The sequence below is a fragment of the Triticum dicoccoides genome, chromosome 3B, assembly GCF_002162155.2.
Source record: "Triticum dicoccoides isolate Atlit2015 ecotype Zavitan chromosome 3B, WEW_v2.0, whole genome shotgun sequence".
Taxonomy (NCBI): Eukaryota; Viridiplantae; Streptophyta; class Magnoliopsida; order Poales; family Poaceae; genus Triticum; species Triticum dicoccoides.
The window spans coordinates 691,001,924-691,021,191 of record NC_041385.1 but is presented as its reverse complement, the minus strand read 5'-3'; the positions used below and the strand labels follow the sequence as shown (position 1 = coordinate 691,021,191).

The window sequence follows — 19,268 nt, the reverse complement described above, 5'->3', positions numbered from 1 at the left end:
AGAGATCACGGGTCTTCGAAAACCGTGTTCATGGGACATCGAAGGTGGCTTCGCGATGATGACGCATGGAGAAAACGCAAGGATCTGTTCGATGGTGAAACTGAACCCCGAAGACGCCCGCGTACAAGGAGCGGCGAGGAAATAGACGAGCTGTTGAAAAATTGGAAAGAGTGCCCATGGCCGGGAAAGAAGCGAAAGGCACCAGATCCGCTGCTGAAGGTATGGAAAACAAGGTCTGTTTTCTGGGACTTGCCGTACTAGAAGATCCTCCGTGTGCCTCACAGCCTTGATGTCATGCATATCACGAAGAACATGTGTGAGAGTCTGCTTGGTACCCTGCTCAACATGCCAGAGAGGACCAAAGATGGGCCGAAAGCAAGGGCAGACTTGCAATCAATGGGCATCAGGGAGGAGCTGCACGCAAAATGCCCTAATGTTGATGATGATGATGATGAGGCGAAGGACATGGAAAGTCGTCGCAAAGGCAAAAAGGCCAAGAAGATTGAATACGACTGCCCTCCCGCGTGCTTCACTCTAAGTCAGGAGGAGATTGAGCAGTTTTCACCTGCCTCGTAGGAGTAAAACTTCCTTACAGTTACGCGGGGAAGATAAGCAGATACCTAGACTCAGTGAAGCATAAGTTCAGCGGGATGAAGTCTCACGACTGTCACATGTTGATGACGCGGATACTTCCAGTTGCAATCCATGGGATCATGGACGCGCACGTCCATGAAATGCTATTTGGCCTATGCAACTTTTTCAACGTCATCTCTCGGAAGTCGGTTGGCGTGAGGCAACTCAGAAGGCTACAGGAAGAGATCGTGGTAATACTATGCGAGCTTGAGATGTACTTCCCGCCCGCATTCTTCAATGTTATGGTGCGTCTGCTGGTCCATATCGTGGAGGATATCATCCAACTCGGGCCGACGTTCCTGCACAGCATGATGCCGTTCGAAAGGATGAATGGTGCATCAACGGATACGTTCGCAACAGGGCATGTCCAGATGGAAGCATAGCCAAGGGATTTCTGACCGAAGAGTGCATCTACTACTGCACGAATTATCTAGGCATCGAGAACCCCGTTGGTCTGCCCGTCAACAGGCACCTCGGCAGGCTCGCTGGATGGGGTCACTGTGAGGGTCGCCGTGAAATGCATGTCGACTTCAAGGGTCGACTCACCGACTTTGAAAGAGCAAACCTAGTCGCGCTACAAACACATAGATGTGGTTGATCCTTGGGTGGTAGAGCACAAAACCTTTATTGAGAAGACGTACAATGACCGAGGCCAACAGAGGACGGACGGAGATATAATCAAAGAGCACGACTCATGTTTCACGCGTTGGTTCAAGGACAAGATGCTGTCATACCCTTTACATGAGGATTCTTTCGCGGAAGAAAAGCTCATATTCGCCTTGTCACAGGGCGCCGAGCACAACCTGATGACCTATGAGGCATACGATATCAACGGCTACACATTCTACACCGAGGAAAAGGACATGAAGAGCGATTATCAGAACTCCGGGGTAATGATGGAATCCTACACCGGTAACGACAAGGACAGATACTACGGAAGGATCAAGGAGATCTGGGAGCTGAGCTACGCTAGAGAGAAGGTCCCGATGTTTCGTGTCAGATGGGCCAAGAGCGTCCTAAAAAAAGACTAGTATTTCACCACCATGGTTATACCCGAAGCAAAATCCAAGTCCGCGGGCGCAAACGTCACCGTGAAAAATGAGCCATGGGTACTGGCTTCCCAAGTGGACCAATGCTTCTTCATTACCGACCCGTCAAAGCCCAGTCGTGTTGCCGTGAGGAGAGGCAAAAGGAACATCATCAGAATGGATGGAGTTGCCAATGAGTAAGAATTCGACAAGTACGGCGACCCGAAGATGGAAGATGACAACAACGATGAAGTACCATACACAACAAGAAGAAGCAGGACCACCCTACCTAAAGGACGTTCATTCAAGAGAAGAACTCCATTTGCAAAAAAGAAGGGCAAGAAGATCATGAAAAGATAGCCAAGATCGAATCACGATGTGTCGGCCGCGTGTGTGTGTGTGTGTGTGTGTCAGTGGTAAGCTCAATTATTACATGCAACTAAGTTGAAGTATGGAAATGGCATTTCTTCTGTTCTAGTCCTCTATCCAGTAACCTCTTTTGTTCAAAACAGTGGGGATTAATGTTGTCTGTACTTACCTTCCTTTTGTAACTTCTCCATCACCAAGTTGAAGTATCGAACACCTTCTTCTTTTGGATTTGTAATTTTTGTTCTTCTTCTCCCTCTTGTTTTGTTGCAAATCATCATTTACAGGCACCTTGGGCTTCTTTGTGTTTTCTTCTGGTATCTTAATTGTTTTTATTTATGTTTATTCTGGTAAAATAAAAAAAAGTTAGTAATGGCGCACCAGGAGAAGGTGCGCCATTGCTATCATGGTGTTTATGGCGCACCCCTAGAAGGTGCGCCATTGATATACCAATTTTTATTTATGTTTATTCTGATATTTTATTTTTCAGTGTTCCTTTTCCTGCTTAAATTTGCGAACATTCTTTGAAAATGCGAACATTTTTTCTAACTCATAAAAAGTATTGAATTTGTTATTATTTTTGGAACTCATGAATATTTTTAAATTTCATGGGCACCTTTTGAATTCATGAATATTTTTTCAAATTTGATGATATTTTTTCATATTCATAAATGTTTTACCAATTCACAAATGTTTTGCAACGCAAGTATTTGAAAATTAGTAATAACTACTTATATCATAACATTTTGAAATTTATGGTCATTTTCTAAAAAAATATTACATGCAACAAAAAGTCTAAAAAAAGTTAGTAATGACGCACCAGGAGAAGGTGCGCCATTGCTATCACTGTGTTTATGGCGCACCAGTAAAAGGTCCGCCATTGGTATGTGGTGCACCCCTAAATGGTGCGCATTGCTACCCCCCACTAAAAAAAGGCAAAGATAAAAAAAAACGTCGATCCCAAATCCCCAATCCCCACTGCCGCCCCCGAGCCCTCGACCTGCTCCCGACCTGCGCCGCCGCCCCGACCCACTGCGCCGCCACCCCTACCTGCGCCGTCTCCCAGACCCACTGCGCCGCCGCCCAGTGTTCCTCTTCATCGTCGTCGTCCCTGGGCCAAGGCTGAGGAGCCGCCGCAACGTCGCCATCGACCACCTCATCCTCTACCTCCGGCCACCGCGACGCCATCGACGGATTTGTCGTCTTCACTGCACCCCCGTCCTCCTCGAGCTCATCCCCAGAACCGCGGTGAACTCCTCTCCCCGTTCCCCCTTCCTCTGCCTCGATCCATCGCTGTTTAGCCGACCCGGCGCTCGGCCGCCATGGCAAGGAGCTCGATTCTCCGGGGCGTGTACTGCCTCGCCTCGCCTGGCTGGTCCTTGCCGCCACCGCGCCGTCTGCATGCATCCTGCCGCTCACCCGCATCATCCGCGCGCGCGCCTATAGCCGCTCGCGGTTGCCTGCTCGTCCGTAGAATCTGTGACTAATGATAGTTGGTTGTACAACTTTAAACCAGACATGTGCCCCTGTTTCTAATAGCTTTGACATGATGTGTTGTTTGAATTACAAGAATCGAACCATCCTACTCTGAATTAGAGAGCATGCAACTGTAGGTTTAGTTTCCAGTTCAAGTAGTGCCTACTAGCTATTGTATGTGCAACAACACACTTTCAGGTTCAGACTGTTTTAGATAGCATTTTGTGACAGATGCAAACACCTGATATACTCTAGGCAATGTTTGTTCGTTAGTATAACAACTATTGTTGTAGTGTGCCCAGGAGACTCCAGTGAGCTCGTCCACTCTTTATTTTTCTATCCCTTCCTTTTATTTTTTAATTTTGTTGTCCTTTATTGTGAATATTTATATGTTTGAATCACAGAGATAAGAATGCACATCTATGTCCTTGGAGCAGATCTCTGTATTTTTTATATGTGCTCACAAGTATAGTGTTATTGCATCTGAATCGACAAGTTTAAAGAATATGGTCTCTTTGTGCTTGCCTACAGAGTTATATCATATCTACCCTCCGTCCGGTAATACTCTTATATTATGGGATAGAGGGAGTAATATTTGTTTGACAAGCAAAAAGGACTGATGGTTGATTGTCCCAACCAACAGTTGTCCATGTGCCTTCTTTATTCCTTTGATGTGCCTTCAGTTGAGAACATAGCTAGGGAGTACTGTTCATGGTTACATCCGTTTGTGCGTTAATTGTTTCAGATTGAGGGAGTACTTACATCCGTTTGTGCGTTAATTGTTTCAGATTGAGGGAGTACTTGGCAAAAAAATTAAAGCCGTATAGTTGTTTTGGGCAATTATTTAAACCTTCTTTGAACTGAATCATTTGTTGTTGAGGTTTTAAGACAAACTAATTGGCTGGAAACCATTACTTGTAATGCAGAGCATGTTGATTGCCTTTTGCAATCAAGTTAAAAAATGGAGCAAATTCTGAATTATTTCATATATGTGCTGCTATGTCTTGCTGCAGTTACTCATTGTTGTGCAAGTTGGACAAGATTTTTTGGCAACCTTACCTTACTATTTGAACCAAACATCCCCTGTTCTAAGTTTCACATCAAACCTGCTGGTAGTACTTTCTTTTCTCCTTTGTCATAGTTTACTTGTTACTGCTATTTGGCCTACTCAAGGAGATATCCAAACTTTATGGCATATGCTATGTTGCCCTTCTCTCTGTGCATATAAAATATTTGTTCAATCTATTTAATGGATGGTTAAGTTTTCTTCATGTTGAATAATATTAGTGGTTTGACATTGTAAGCTGTAACAATATTTGTTTTACTTGTTGTAGATACCTCATCTAAGGCCTAGATTATGAAGAAGGTTTTGAAGATCCAGAAGACTAAGGAGAAGCAGCTATAAGGTCAGAGAATTACAGAGAGTGTGCTCTGTTTTATGTATGTAATCCTGCCTACTGCACCTATTTTTTGGGCAGTGGCAAGATCCCAATATTGTGATGCTGCTGCTACTATAGATCCCAAACTTGTGATGCTGCTGCCACTTTTTTCTGTAGTTGTTTCTACTGTTGTTTCATAGAAATGGATTCATAGTGTCCTGAAGTGGGGCTTGAACCTGCACAATTGTCTGTCACCACTCACCAGGACCATGATGTCCAGCCCAAACCATCTATCTGATGGTTGTGGGCTTCTATATGCTGGCAGCTTCTATGGTGTATAAAATTATCTTATGAAATGCTGGCAGCTTCTGATGTGAAATGACCCCTTTCTCCTGAAATGTTGATTAATTTCCGTTTCGGTTGAGAATGGGGCACTCCTTGGTCAAGAAAATTAGCAAAGGTCATGCCCAATTTTCTTGACCTAGAAGGTGTCTGATTCTCAACGAAACGGAAATATTCCTCTAAATCTGAGAAGAATAGATACCACCTTGATCTTATCCAATAACTCTAGTAGCCTTTTTCCCTATTTAGAGCGAACATGGCCGACAACGATGAGGCCGGCGGTTCGGGCAAGCCATTCTGGCAGCTGTCCCAGGAGATGGAGGAAGAACCTCACCTCTATGAGGACGCCGCGGAAGACACCGATCCCGACTACACAACCCCTAGTGGCGTCGGGGATGACACCACTGATGGTGCCGCCGGGATGCCACCACTGATGATGGCAGCGAACGCACAGATGGCAGCCAACCGAAGAGGCAACGGAAGGACCGGCGCCCGAACATGCTCGACACCTTCAAGGAGGAATTTACTGAAGTGTCCTCCAGTGGGCATTTAACGGCACTCAAAGAATTAGTCAGTGGGTACGCATGACAACTTGGGTGCATTCTCTGGAGCACCGTCTCGATCAACACTGAGAACCTAAGGCATCGTGACCAAGGGAATTTGCGCAACCTCCTCTTCATGAAGCTGCACGAACGATACAAGTTCCCCGGTGACTTCGCAAACACACGCCTCTCAAGGAATAAAGTGAACAGTGCTGCCATCACAAAGATGAGAACGTCCCTGGCTACTTGGAGAGCCATGGTGAAGAGAATGATTCTAAGTGGTGATAGTTATGAGAAGATCAAGGAAACAAATCCTTAGATTAGCAAAGCTGACTACCTGGAGTTCAAGATCAAGTGCGAGAGCAACGCATCCGCGGAATCAAGTCAGTGGGGGAAAGATATGCGGGACTTGAACTTAGGACAGCACACACTCGGTCCCGGTGGTTACAGAGTAGCGGAACCTATAAGGGACAAGGAGGACGCGGAGCGTGCCGAGCAAGGCCTACCGCCCCTGTTTGATAAATACCGTGACAAGCAGACCAAGAACTATGTCAGGGCCCGGTACAAGGTGGACCCGGTAACAAAGGAGCTTACCACGGATCCGAAGACCAAGGCGTTTGAGCTTGTTGTGGTAAGGAATACACCCTTGCGTAATTAGCTCCATATGGTTGCATTCTAATTAATGAAGCCAAATTTCTAAATGGTTCACGTTTCTTCCGCAGGAAACTGAAAGCAGTAGCGCGGGGTCTCAGAGCTCCCCGTCTGCACCTTGGGATACCACTTTAAATAGGGCGTTGAACATAGTGAAAAATAAGGATAAGTTCAGTAAGACGTCGTCAGCTGGTCGTGTGGCCGGCAAAGGCTTGTCCACGAAATGGTCGGAATACTATAAGGCTGGGCAAAAGGAGAGAAAGACCAGCTCGGAAAGCCAGGAGCGCGAGGTTAAAGAACTCAAGGCACAAGTGGCGCAGATTCCGGAGATAGTCCAAGAGCAAGTGCGAGACCAATTGGGAGCGACGATCACCGCCATTATGCCTACATTGCTTGAGGGGCTACAAGCGTGGATTGTGGGCGGCCAACAGGGGTCGCCCCCGATTCCCAGCTTCACGGGCAACAACTCGCACAACGCGTCAGTGCCATTGATGTCTCCGGCGGAGGCGGCATTGGTGTCTCCAGTGCCGGCGCCGGCATTGGAGCTTAATGCACCCGGGTGTGGAAAGAATACACCGGCCGGCACCTTGGCAGCTGCTACGTCTTGAGCTTGCGTTGGTTTTCCTTGAAGAGGAAAGGGTGATGCAGCAAAGTAGCGTAAGTATTTCCCTCAGTTTTTGAGAACCAAGGTATCAATCCAGTAGGAGGTCCTCAAAAGTTCCATGCACCTACACAAACAAACAAAGAATTCGAAACCAACGCAATAAAGGGGTTGTCAATCCCTTCACGGCCACTTGCGAAAGTGAGATCTGATAGAGATAGTATGATAAGATAAATATATTTTTGGTATTTTATAATATAGATGCAAAAAGTAAAGATGCAAATAAAAGTAGATTGAAAGCTTATATGATAAAAGATAGACCCAGGGGCCATAGGTTTCACTAGGGGCTTCTCTCAAGATAGCGTAAGTATTACGGTGGGTGAACAAATTACTTTCGAGCAATTGATAGAAAAGTGAATAATTATGAGATTATCGAGGCATGATCATGTATATAGGCATCACGTCCGTGACAAGTAGACCGACTCCTGCCTGCATCTACTACTATTACTCCACACATCGACCGCTATCCAGCATGCATCTAGAGTATTAAGTTCATAAGAATAGAGTAACGCATTAAGAAAGATGACATGATGTAGAGGGATAAACTCAAGCAATATGATATAAACCCCATCTTTTTTGTCCTCGATGGCAACAATACAATACGTGCATTGCAACCCTTTCTGTCACTGGGTAAGGACACCGCGAGATTGAACCCAAAGCTAAGCACTTCTCCCATGGCAAGAAAGATCAATCTAGTAGGCCAAACCAAACTGATAATTCGAAGAGACTTGCAAAGATAACTCAATCATACATAAAAGAATTCAGAGAAGATTCAAATATTTCTCATAGATAAACTTGATCATAAACCCACAATTCATCGGATCTCGACAAACACACCGAAAAAAGTTACATCGAATAGATCTCCACAAGAGAGGGGGAGAACATGGTATTGAGATCCAAAAAGAGAGAAGAAGTCATCTAGCTAATAACTATGGACCCGAAGGTCTGTGGTAAACTACTCACAACTCATCGGAGGGGCTATGGTGTTGATGTAGAAGCCCTCCGTGGTCGATTCCCCCTCCGGCGGAGCACCGACGAAGGCTCCAAGATGGGATCTCGCGGATACAGAAGGTTACAGCGGTGGAAATTGTTTTTCATTGGCTCCCTGGATGTTTTTGGGGTATGTAGGTATATATAGGAGGAAGAAGTACGTCAGTGGCCGCTCGAGGGGCCCAGGAGACAGGGTGCGCGCCCAGGAGGGGTGGGCGTGCCCTCCTATCTCCTGGCCGCCTTGATTGCTTCTTGACTTGCATTCCAAGTCCTCTGGATCACGTTCGTTCCAAAAATCACGCTCCCGAAGGTTTCATTCCGTTTGGACTCCGTTTGATATTCCTTTTCTTCGAGATACTGAGATAGGCAAAAAAAAACAGCAATACGGGCTGGGCCTCCGGTTAGTAGGTTAGTCCCAAAAATGATATAAATGTGTAAAATAAAGCCCATAAACATTCAAAAGGGGTAATATAATAGCATGGAACAATCAAAAATTATAGATACGTTGGAGACGTATCAAGCATCCCCAAGCTTAATTAATGCTCGTCCTCGAGTAGGTAAATGATAAAAACAGAATTTTTGATGTGGAATGCTACCTAGCATAATTCTCAATGTAATTTTCTTTATTGTGGCATGATTGTTAAGATCCAAATGATTCAAGATAGAAGCTTATAAAACATAAAAATAATAATGCTTCGAAGCATACTAACAAATAATCATGTCCTATCAAAATAGCATAGCCAAAGAAAGCTTATCCCTACAAAATCATATAGTTAGGCCATGCTTCATTTTCATTACACAAAATACTCCCATCATGCACAACCCCGGTTTCAGCCAAGCAATTATTTCATACTTTTTAACGCGCTTCAGCTTTTTCAACTCTTACGCAATACATGAGCGCGAGCCATGGACATAACACTATGGTGGTATATGGTGGTGGTTGTGAGGACAAAAAGGGAGAAGATAATCTCACATCAACTAGGTGTATTAACGGGCTATGGAGATGCCCATCAATAGATATCAATGTGAGTGAGTAGGGATTGCCATGCAATGGATGCACTAGAGCTATAAATATATGAAAGCTTAACAAAAGAAACTAAGTGGGTGTGCATCTAACTTGCTTGCTCACGAAGACCTAGGACATTTTGAGGAAGCCCATCATTGGAATATACAAGCCAAGTTCTATAATGAAAAATTCCCACTTAGTATATGAAAGTGACAACATAGGAGACTCTCTATCATGAAGATCATGGTGCTACTTTGAAGCATAAGTGTGGAAAAAGAGATAGTAGCATTGTTCCTTCTCTCTTTTTCTCTCATTATTATTTTTTCTTCTTCTTTTTTCTTTCTTTCTTTTTTTATTTGGCCTTTCTCCTTTTTTTGGCCTTCCTTTTTTTTCTTCCCTTTTTTCTTTTTAATGTCCGAAGTCTCATCCCGACTTGTGGGGGAATCATAGTCTTCATCATCCTTTCCTCATTGGGACAATGCTCTAATAATGAAGATCATCACACTTTTATTGATTTACAACTCAAGAATTACAACTCAAAACTAGAACAAGATATGACTCTATATGAATGCCTCCGGCGGTGTACCAGGATATGCAATGAATCAAGAGCGACATGTATGAAAATTATGAAAGGTGGCTTAGCCACAAATACGATGTCAACTACATGATCATGCAAAGAGCAATATGACAATGATGAAGTGTGTCATAATAAATGGAACGGTGAAAAGTTGCATGGCAATATATCTCGGAATGGCTATGGAAATGTCATAATAGGTAGGTATGGTGACTGTTTTGAGGAAGGTAAATAATGGGTGCATGATACCGGCGAAAGTTGCGCGGTATAATAGAGGCTAGCAAAGTGGAAGGATGAGTGTGCGTATATCCATGGACTCACATTAGTCATAAAGAACTCATATACTTATTGCAAAAGTCTACTTGCCCTCGAAGCAAAGTACTACTACGCATGCTCCTAGGGGAAGGGTTGGTAGGAGTTAACCATCGTGCGATCCCGACCTTCACTCATAAGGAAGGCAATTAAAAGAGCACCTCATGCAACAAATTTGTCACACAACTTTTACCATACGTGCATGCTAAGGGACTTGCCAACTTCGACACAAGTATTTCTAAATTTCATAATTACCCACTAGCATGACTCTAACATTACTACCTCTATATCTCAAAACAATCATCAAGCATCAAATTGATCCTAGTGTTTTATGCACTTTATATGATAGTTTTTATTATACCCAACTTGAATGCTCACCATTCTAGGACCAATTTATAACCATAGCAAATACCATGCTGTTCTAAAGGACTCTCAAAATAATATAAGTGAAGCATGAGAGACTAGCAATTTCTTAAAAATTAAGCCACCGCCGTGCTCTAAAAGATCTAAGTGAAGTTCTAGAGCAAAAACTATCAAGCTCAAAAGTTATAAGTGAAACACATAGAGTATTCTAGCAAATTCTAATCAAGTGGGGTTCTTCCAAAAGGTGTGTACCGCAATGATGATTGTGGTAAACTAAAAAGCAAAGACTAATATCATACATGACGCTCCAAGCAAAACACATATCATGTGGCGAATAAAAATATAGCTCCAAGTAAAGTTACCGATGAACGAAGACGAAAGAGGGGATGCCTTCCCGGGGCATCCCCAAGCTTAGGCTTTTGGATATTCTTGAATATATTGGGGTGCCATGGGCATCCCCAAGCTTAGGCTTTTGCCACTTCTTATTCCATATTCCATCAAATCTTTACCCAAAACTTGAAAACTTCACAACATAAAACTCAACAGGAAATCTTATAAGCTCCGTTAGTGAAAGAAAACAAAACCACCACATAAGGTACTGTAATGAACTCATTATTTATTTATTTTTGTGTTAAACCTACTGTATTCCAAGTTCTCCATGGTTCATACCACTTAATACTAGCCATAGATGCATCAAAATAAGCAAACAACACACGAAAAACAGAATCTGTCAAAAACAGGACAGTCTGTAACAATCTGTAACTAACGCAAACTTATGGAACTTTAAATATCGTACCAAAATAGGAAGTCCTGGAAAATTTGTCCATTGATCAGCATAAAAAAGAATCAATCCAAAAACACGTTTCTGTGATTTAACAAAACTAATTTCGTGCGTGCAAAGTTTCTGTTTTTCAGCAGAATCAAATCAACTATCATCATAGGTTATCCTATAGGTTCTACTTGGCACAAACACTAATTAAAACATAAAAACACATCTAAACAGAAGGTAGATGCAAAATTTATTACTAAACAGAAAGAAAGACAAAAAACACAAATAAAATTGGGTTGCTTCCCAACTAGCGCTATCGTTTAACGCCCCTATCTAGGCATAAAAGCGAAGATAGATCTAAGTAGTGCCATCTTTGGCACTCAATTCATAAGTAGCTCGCATGATAGATTCATAAGGTAATTTGACTTTCTTTCTTGGAAAGTGCTCCATGCCTTTCCTTAATAGAAATTGAAATCTAATATTCCCTTCCTTCATATCAATAATCGCACCAATCGTTCTAAGGAAAGGTCTACCAAGAATAATAGGGCAAGAAAGATTGCAATCTATATCAAGAACGATAAAATCTACGGGCACCAAATTTCTATTTGCAACAATGAGAACATCATTGATCCTTCCCATTGGCTTTTTAATGGTGGAATCCGCAAGGTGCAAATTCAAAGAGAAATCATCAAGATCATGGAAACCTAGAATATCACATAAAGTTTTCGGAATCGTGGAAACATTAGCACCCAAATCACACAAAGCAAAACACTCATGATCTTTAATTTTAATCTTTATAGTAGGTTCCCACTCATCATTAAGTTTTCTAGGTATAGAAACTTTCAAATTATGTTTTTCATCATAAGATTGCATCAAGGCATCAACAATATGTTTGGTAAAAGCTTTATTTTGACTATAAGTATGAGGAGAATTAACAACGGATTGCAACAAGGAAATACAACTTTCTAAAGAACAATTATCATAATCAAATTCCTTGAAATCCAAGATAGTGGGTTCAATACTATTTAAAGTCATGACCTCTCCAATCCCACTTTTACCAAATTTAGCATCAAGATCTAAAAACTCCGAATTCTTGGGACGCCTTCTAAATAAAGTTGACTCATCTCCAGTCCCATTATTATCAAGATTCATATTGCAAAACAAATATCTAATTGGAGACACATCAATAACTTTAAGATCTTCATCATTATTTTCATGGAAACTAGAAGAACACGCCTTTACAAAGAAATCTTTCTTATCACGCAATCTAGCGTTTCTTTCCTTGCACTCATCAATGGAAATACTCATTGCTTTGAGAGACTCATTGATATCATGCTTAGGAGGAGTAGATCTAAGTTTAAGAGAATCAACATCAAGCGAAAGTCTATCCACATTCCTAGCCAAATCATCAACTTTGAGCAATTTTTCTTCAAGCAAAGCATTAAAATTCTTTTGAGAAATCATAAATTCCTTCACACTATTCTCAAAATCAGAGGGCATCTTATTAAAATTGCCATAAGAATTATTGTAGGAATTTCGATAATTATTAGAGGAATTACTAGGGAACGGTCTTGTCAGGGGGATGGACCCCGGGCAGGCTACGAAACCTGGATCCTCTTCAAAAACAACGGGGCTGGCACCACCCCTCAAAACCGGCACGCGCTTGGCCGGGTTGCTCAACCCGGCCAAGCCCCGCAAGCCGGCCAGACTCGCCGACCCGGCAAGACACGTCGACTCGGCCCCAACGACTAGAGCAAGACAGCCGAACCCGACACGACCGAAGCTTCCTTGACAAGCCAGCGCCACCCGTGGCGTGCTACGCAATCCAGCCACGGGTCAGCTCCTGTTCCATCCATGCCGTATGATGGGGACCAGTCTTCAATCAACGATGACCGAGGCAACAGTGCCCCGCCCATGCCTCTGGTCAGCGGGAACGTGGCAACAGTGCCCCTCACCTACCCGCTGACCAGGGCCAGCGCGGCTACAGTGCCCCCGCCCTCACCGCTGACGACAGCAAGTGGCAACCTGACGGAGAGCACTATACGCGACTCGACTCGGCCACGCCCTGACGATCGACAAGACGGCGCACAGTCCCCCTAGGCACGCAGGGCCCGCACCTAGGGGAACCCGGCGAACCACAAGCCCTCAGCGGGACCCAGCCCAGGTCCCCGGACACCGACAATACAGACCCACCAACTTGTAATATTACCATTGTACCCCCGGGGGGTTGGTCTGTAAAACCCCCCAGGAGCCCACGATAATACGGGCAAGCAAGGCAAGCAACAGATAAAGGAGGAAAGCAAGTAAGCATAGGACTAGCCACCAAACAGCAACACCGGAGAGAAGGAGCAGCCCAAGCCTTGGCCAGCTTCCTTCCCCTCCATACAGCTCCAGGAGCAACATTGTACTATCGATAATCCAACTACACTCGGCAGGACTAGGGGTATCATCTCTCTGGAGAGCCCCGAACCTGGGTATGTCCGGCGTCCCGCGCCCGCTCATGCCAACCTCGCCTCTGGAGTCCACCAGCGCCCTCGAGCCTCCTCCTCTCTTTAGCCATCCCTTGGCATCTGCCGTGCACCCACCACGATGGCGCCTCCTCCTCGTCGAGCAAGACGAGGAAGGCTGTCGAAGCCAGGGCCGTAGTGGAACGGACCGAGCCGTCCGATCCGTTGCGCGTCATGATGCAGAGCCTCCGCATCCCCATCGACATCGACATCGACACCACCAACGTTGCTGAGGCCCAAACCCAGCTCGAGGAAAGGCGCCAACAGATGATGGACCTGTTCGAGACGCTCGCCGCCACTCAGCATTGCCTGGACGCCGCTCAGCTGGAGCGCAATGTCGCCTACGGATTCACGCCCGCCGCGACCGAGCCAAGCCGGGCCACCGACGTGCGTGCCCGGGGAGGAGCGACGGTTGGGCCCTTGGCGCCGTCCCAACCGTCTATGAGACCCCAGCGAAGAACATGCGTGCTGCCCAGGCAGCCACAGCCGGCCTCGACCAGATCACGAGTGAGGAGCTGAAAGAGCGCATCAGGCGGATGCGCGAGCTCCTCCACACCGCCAACACCCAGCAGGACCGCCTCAACCATCTCGCCAAGCCAGCGAGATCCGGCTCCGCCCGCCTTGGCGGACCCGGTGAGCTTCTGCACACCGCTTCCTCGCCACCCGGTGAGGCGCACTCCGGTTGAGCCCGTACTTGGCGTGACCCGGCCGCTACAGCCGCCGGCGGATTGGGAGAGGAGCCCGCCCCTGAGATCTAGCGCGGACCCGACCAGCATGGCTGGCGTTCAGCTCCAACCGACCCGGCCCCCCGTGGCCTGCCGCAAGTCGACTTGGCCCGCGCGCCATCGACGACGCCGATGCTCGCCACCGCCTCGACCAGCTCGCTCACTCCCTGGAGGTGGAGGAGAGCGGCGCTATCGGGCCAGCGTGCTTCGGCCCACGCATCCGGGAGGAGCCCTTCCCCAAAGGGTTCATGCTCCCCCGTGACACCCCCAAGTACAGCGAGATGGTGAAGCCAGAAGACTGGCTCATCGACTACACCACGGCCATTGGCATCACCGGTGCTAGTTATCATCTCGCCGTGCGCTACGCACCGCTTATGCTCCAAGGGTCGGCCCGCACATGGTTGAACGGCCTACCGATGGGCAACATCAACACGTGGGTGGACTTCGAGGAAGCCATCGTCTGCAACTTCACAGGGACATACAAGCGGCCTGGCCGCCCTAGCCAGCTCGCCATGTGCGTGCAAGGGCCTACGGAGACCGGTCGCGAGTACCTCGCACGCTGGACCGAGCTCCGGAACAGCTGCGAGGGCGTCCATGAAGTCCAGGCGATCCAATACTTCATCAGCGGGTGCCGAGACGACACCCTCCTCAAGCACAAGCTCCTACGCTCCGAGCCAGCCACCATGGCCGCGCTCATGGTGACGGCGGACAAGTACGCCAATGCCGATTCCGCCATGAAGATCCAGGTGGCGCTGGATGAAGCCGGCAAGGCGAAGCCGGTTCCCCCTCCGAAGCCGGCCGGCGAAAGCAGCCGGCAGCAGCATCACCAGAACAACAAGCGCAAGGCCGACCAGCCGACGCAGCATCACGACAACCGGCTCATCGCGGCCACCGAGCCCGCGGCGGACCCGGCGGCGAAGCGCCGGCAAACCGGCAAGACGGCATGGCAACCCGCCATGAGCTTCGAGCAGATGCTTGACGCCCCTGCAAGCACCACAGCGGCACAAGACCCTCCACGCACACGCTTCGACAGTGCGCCATCACCAAGCGTGTCATGAGGGGCAACGTCCCGCCCCCTCCAGCTCCGGCTCCAGGCGCGGGACAGCCGCCTCCGCCTCCACCGCCGCCTCCAGCTGGCGGCGCGATGCACGACGATGCCTACCCGGACCAGAACGCGGCCTACGTCGTCTTCACCAGCCTCGGCGACGACAAGCACAGCGAGCGCCTCCTTCAGCAGGAGGTGAACACCGTCATCCCAGCCAAGCCGGAGTTCATGCATTGGTCGGATCGCCCGATCACTTGGACCCGGGAGGATCACCCGACAGTCATGCCGAGTCCGGGTGGTTACGCCCTCGTCCGCAACCCCACCATCGTCGTGCGGCGCACATGCAAATTCTCCCGAGTCCTCATCGACGGCGGCAGCAGCATCAACATCCTCTACCGCGACACGATGACCAAGCTCGGCCTCAAGGCCGAGGACCTGGAGCCGACCCGAACAATCTTCCACGGCATCGTGCCCGGCCTCTCCTGCTCCCCCATTGGCCGGGTCCGGCTCGATGTCCTGTTCGGTGACAGTAGCCACTTCTGACGCGAACCGATCTGGTTCGAGGTGGTGGACCTGTCCAGTGCGTATCACGCATTGCTGGGTCGTCCCGTGCTCGCCAAGTTCATGGCGGTTCCCCACTACGCGTATCTGAAGATGAAGATGCCGGGTCCCAAGGGCCTCATCACCATCACCGGCGATTATCGCAAGTCCCTGGAGTGCACCTGAGACGGCGCCAAGTTGGCCGAGTCGCTGGTCGTTGCCGAGGAGTGGCACCAGCTCGACCGGATCATCGCCCTGGTAGGCGAGGCCTCCGCTGCGTCGATCCCGACCCCGGCCCCGGCCGACGAGGCCGCCTTCAAGCCCTCCAAGGAGACCAAGAAAGTGAAGCTCAACCCGGAAGACCCCAGCTACAGCAAGTACGTTGTCGTAGGCGCTCGCCTCGACAGCAAATAGGAAGGCGAGCTCGTCGACTTCCTCCGTGAGAATCGGGATATCTTCGCATGGACCCCCAAGGACATGTCGAGTACCCTGAGGAAGTACACCGAGCACAAACTTCACGTCCGCAAGGACGCCAAGCCTGTCTGTCAACCCCTACGACGATTTTCCGAAGAGAAGAGAAGAACCATTGGTGAAGAGGTCGCCAAGCTTTTGGCGTCCGGCTTCATAATGGAAGTGTTTCACCCCGAGTGGCTGGCCAATCCAGTCCTCGTCCTAAAGAAGAACAAGACCTGGCATATGTGTATCGACTACACCAGCCTCAACAAGGCCTGTCCCAAGGATCCATTCGCTCTCCCGTGGATCAACCAAGTCATCGACTCGACCACCGGGTGTGAGCTCCTTTCCTTCCTGGACGCTTACTCCGGCTACCACCAGAGCAAGCTGGACCCGACCGACGCCTTGAAGACGTCCTTCATCATGCCCTTTGGGACATATTGCTACATCACCATGTCGTTCGGCTTGAAGAACACCGACGCCACCTTCCAACACTGCATGCAGAAATGCCTGCTGCCGCAACTCGGCCGCAATATCCACGTGTTTGTGGACGACATCATGGTGAAGACCAAGCAGCACCTCACGCTCCTCAACAATTTGAAGGAAACATTCACCAACCTCCGCGAATACAAGGTCAAGCTTAACCCGAAAAAATGCGTCTTCGGCGTCCCGGCCGGAAAGCTACTCGGCTTCCTCGTCTCGGAACGCGGCATTGAGGCGAACCCGGAGAAGATCAAGGCCATCGAGCGCATGCGCAAGCCGGCTCAGGTGCGCGATGTCCAGAAGTTCACCGGATGCTTGGCCTTGGTCAGCCAGTTTCTAAGCCGGCTGGGCGAGAGGGCACTACCCCTGTACCAGCTGATGAAGAAGACAAGCCCGTTCGAATGGAACGACAAGGCAGACGAGGCCTTCCAAGACCTCAAGCGCATGCTCTCCATCGCACCAGTCCTGGCCGCGCCGACCGACAAGGAGCCACCGCTGCTCTACATAGCCACGACCTCGCGGGCGGTCAACACGGTGCTGGTGGTCGAGCGACCAGAGAAGGGCAAGATCCAAGCCATCAAGCGCCCAATCTACTACCTGAGCAAGGTGCTCTCCATCTCCAAGCAGAACTACCTGCACTACCAGAAGATGTGTTACGGCGTGTACTTCACCGCCAAGAAGCTGAAGCAGTATTTCCAAGAGCACATTGTCACCGTGGTCAGCATGGCGCCCATCGGAGAAATCATCATGTGCTGAGATGCCTCTGGCCGGGTTGCCAAGTGGGCGATCCAGCTAGCCGGCCACACCATCCTCTACGAGCCCCACACCATGATCAAGTCTCAGGCCCTGTCCGACTTCCTCGTCGACTGGACTGAGACCCAGTACTTGCCGCCGCCTCCCGACTCGACGCATTGGCGCATGCACTTCGACGGGTCCAAGATGCGACTCGGCTTGGGGGCCGACATTGTACTATCGTCCCCGAAGGGCGACCGGCTCCGCTACACGCTCCAGATCCACTTCACCGCCTCCGACAATGTCGTCGAGTATGAAGCCCTTGTGCACGGCCTCCAGCTTGCCAAGGAACTCAGCATCCGGCGCATCCTGTGCTACGGCGACTCGGACCTGGTGGTGCAGTAGTGCTCCGGCGAATGGGACGCCCGCGACTCCAACATGGCAAGCTACCGCTTCCTTGTCCAGAAGCTGTCCGGATCCTTTGAGGGCTGCGAGTTCCTTCACGTCCCGTGCGTGGAGAACGAAGCAACCGACACGCTCGCCAAGATTGCCTCGTCACAACAAGCCATCCCATCCGGCGTCTCCCTAGAGCACCTGTGCGAGCCGTCCGTCAAGCCATCACCAGACTCCGAGTCCATCCACGTTCCAGACGACCCGGCCGCACCTCAAGCCGGCCCGGGGGCTGCTGAACCCGGCCCGAGGGCTGCTCAGCTCGACCCGGCCACAATCGTTTTGGACCCGGCCGTCGCCATCCCCGACCCGGGGGCTGCTCAACCCGGCTCGGGGGCTGCCGACTCGGAACCCACCCTGGTGGCCGTCTTTTCCATGGTTACTGCTCCATCTTGGGCCCTCCCAATATCAGAATTTTTGGAGAATGGGGTTCTCCCCATGGACGAGACCGAAGCTCGGCAAGTGCAGCGCCGGGCGTCCGCCTATAGCATCATCAACAACGAGCTTGTCAAGCGCAGCTCCACCGGCGTGTTCCAGCGCTGCGTCGAGCAGGAAGAGGGCATCGACATCCTCCTTGACATACATCAGGGCGAGTGCGGGCACCACACCGCATCATGATCCCTGGTGGCGAAGGTGTTCCGCCATGGTTTCTACTGGCCCATGGCCCTCCAAGATGCCGAGTCGCTCGTCCTCAAGTGTGGGGGATGCCAGCGCTTCAGCAAACGCAGCCACCAGTCGGCGTCAGCACTCCGCACCATACCGATCGCCTGACCCTTCGCGGTCTAGGGACTCGACATGGTGGGACCCTTCAAAACCGCTCGAGGCGGCATGACACACCTGCTGGTGGCAGTGGACAAATTCACCAAGTGGATCGAGGCAAGACCAATCAAGAAACTGGACGGGCCAACAGCCGCCCGGTTCATCAAGGACATAGCGGTGCGCTACGGCATGCCGAACAACATGATCACCGACACGACACCAACTTCGCCAAGGGCGTGCTCGAGCAATACTGCTCTGTCTCCGGTATCCGCCTCGACCTGGCCTCCATTGCGCATCCGCAGTCCAACGGGCAGGTCGAGCGGGCCAATGGACTCATCCTATCTGGCATCAAGCCGCGACTCGTCAAGCCACTCATCCGCTCACCCGGCAGCTGGTTTGACGAGTTGCCGTCCGTTCTCTTGAGTCTATGCACCATGCCGAATTGGTCGACTGGGTTCACCCCGTTCTTCCTCGTCTATGGA

The 19,268-nt window shown here is 49.2% G+C and overlaps 1 long non-coding RNA gene across 1 annotated transcript; it reads left to right on the top strand.

Annotated features, from left to right (window-relative positions):
- The first annotated feature begins 2,973 nt into the window (after window positions 1–2,973).
- LOC119277891 lies at window positions 2,974–5,238 on the top strand. Its single transcript, XR_005137373.1, has 2 exons — window positions 2,974–3,275; window positions 4,838–5,238. It is a non-coding gene; the product is annotated as an uncharacterized LOC119277891 (long non-coding RNA).
- The last annotated feature ends 14,030 nt before the right edge of the window (window positions 5,239–19,268 follow it).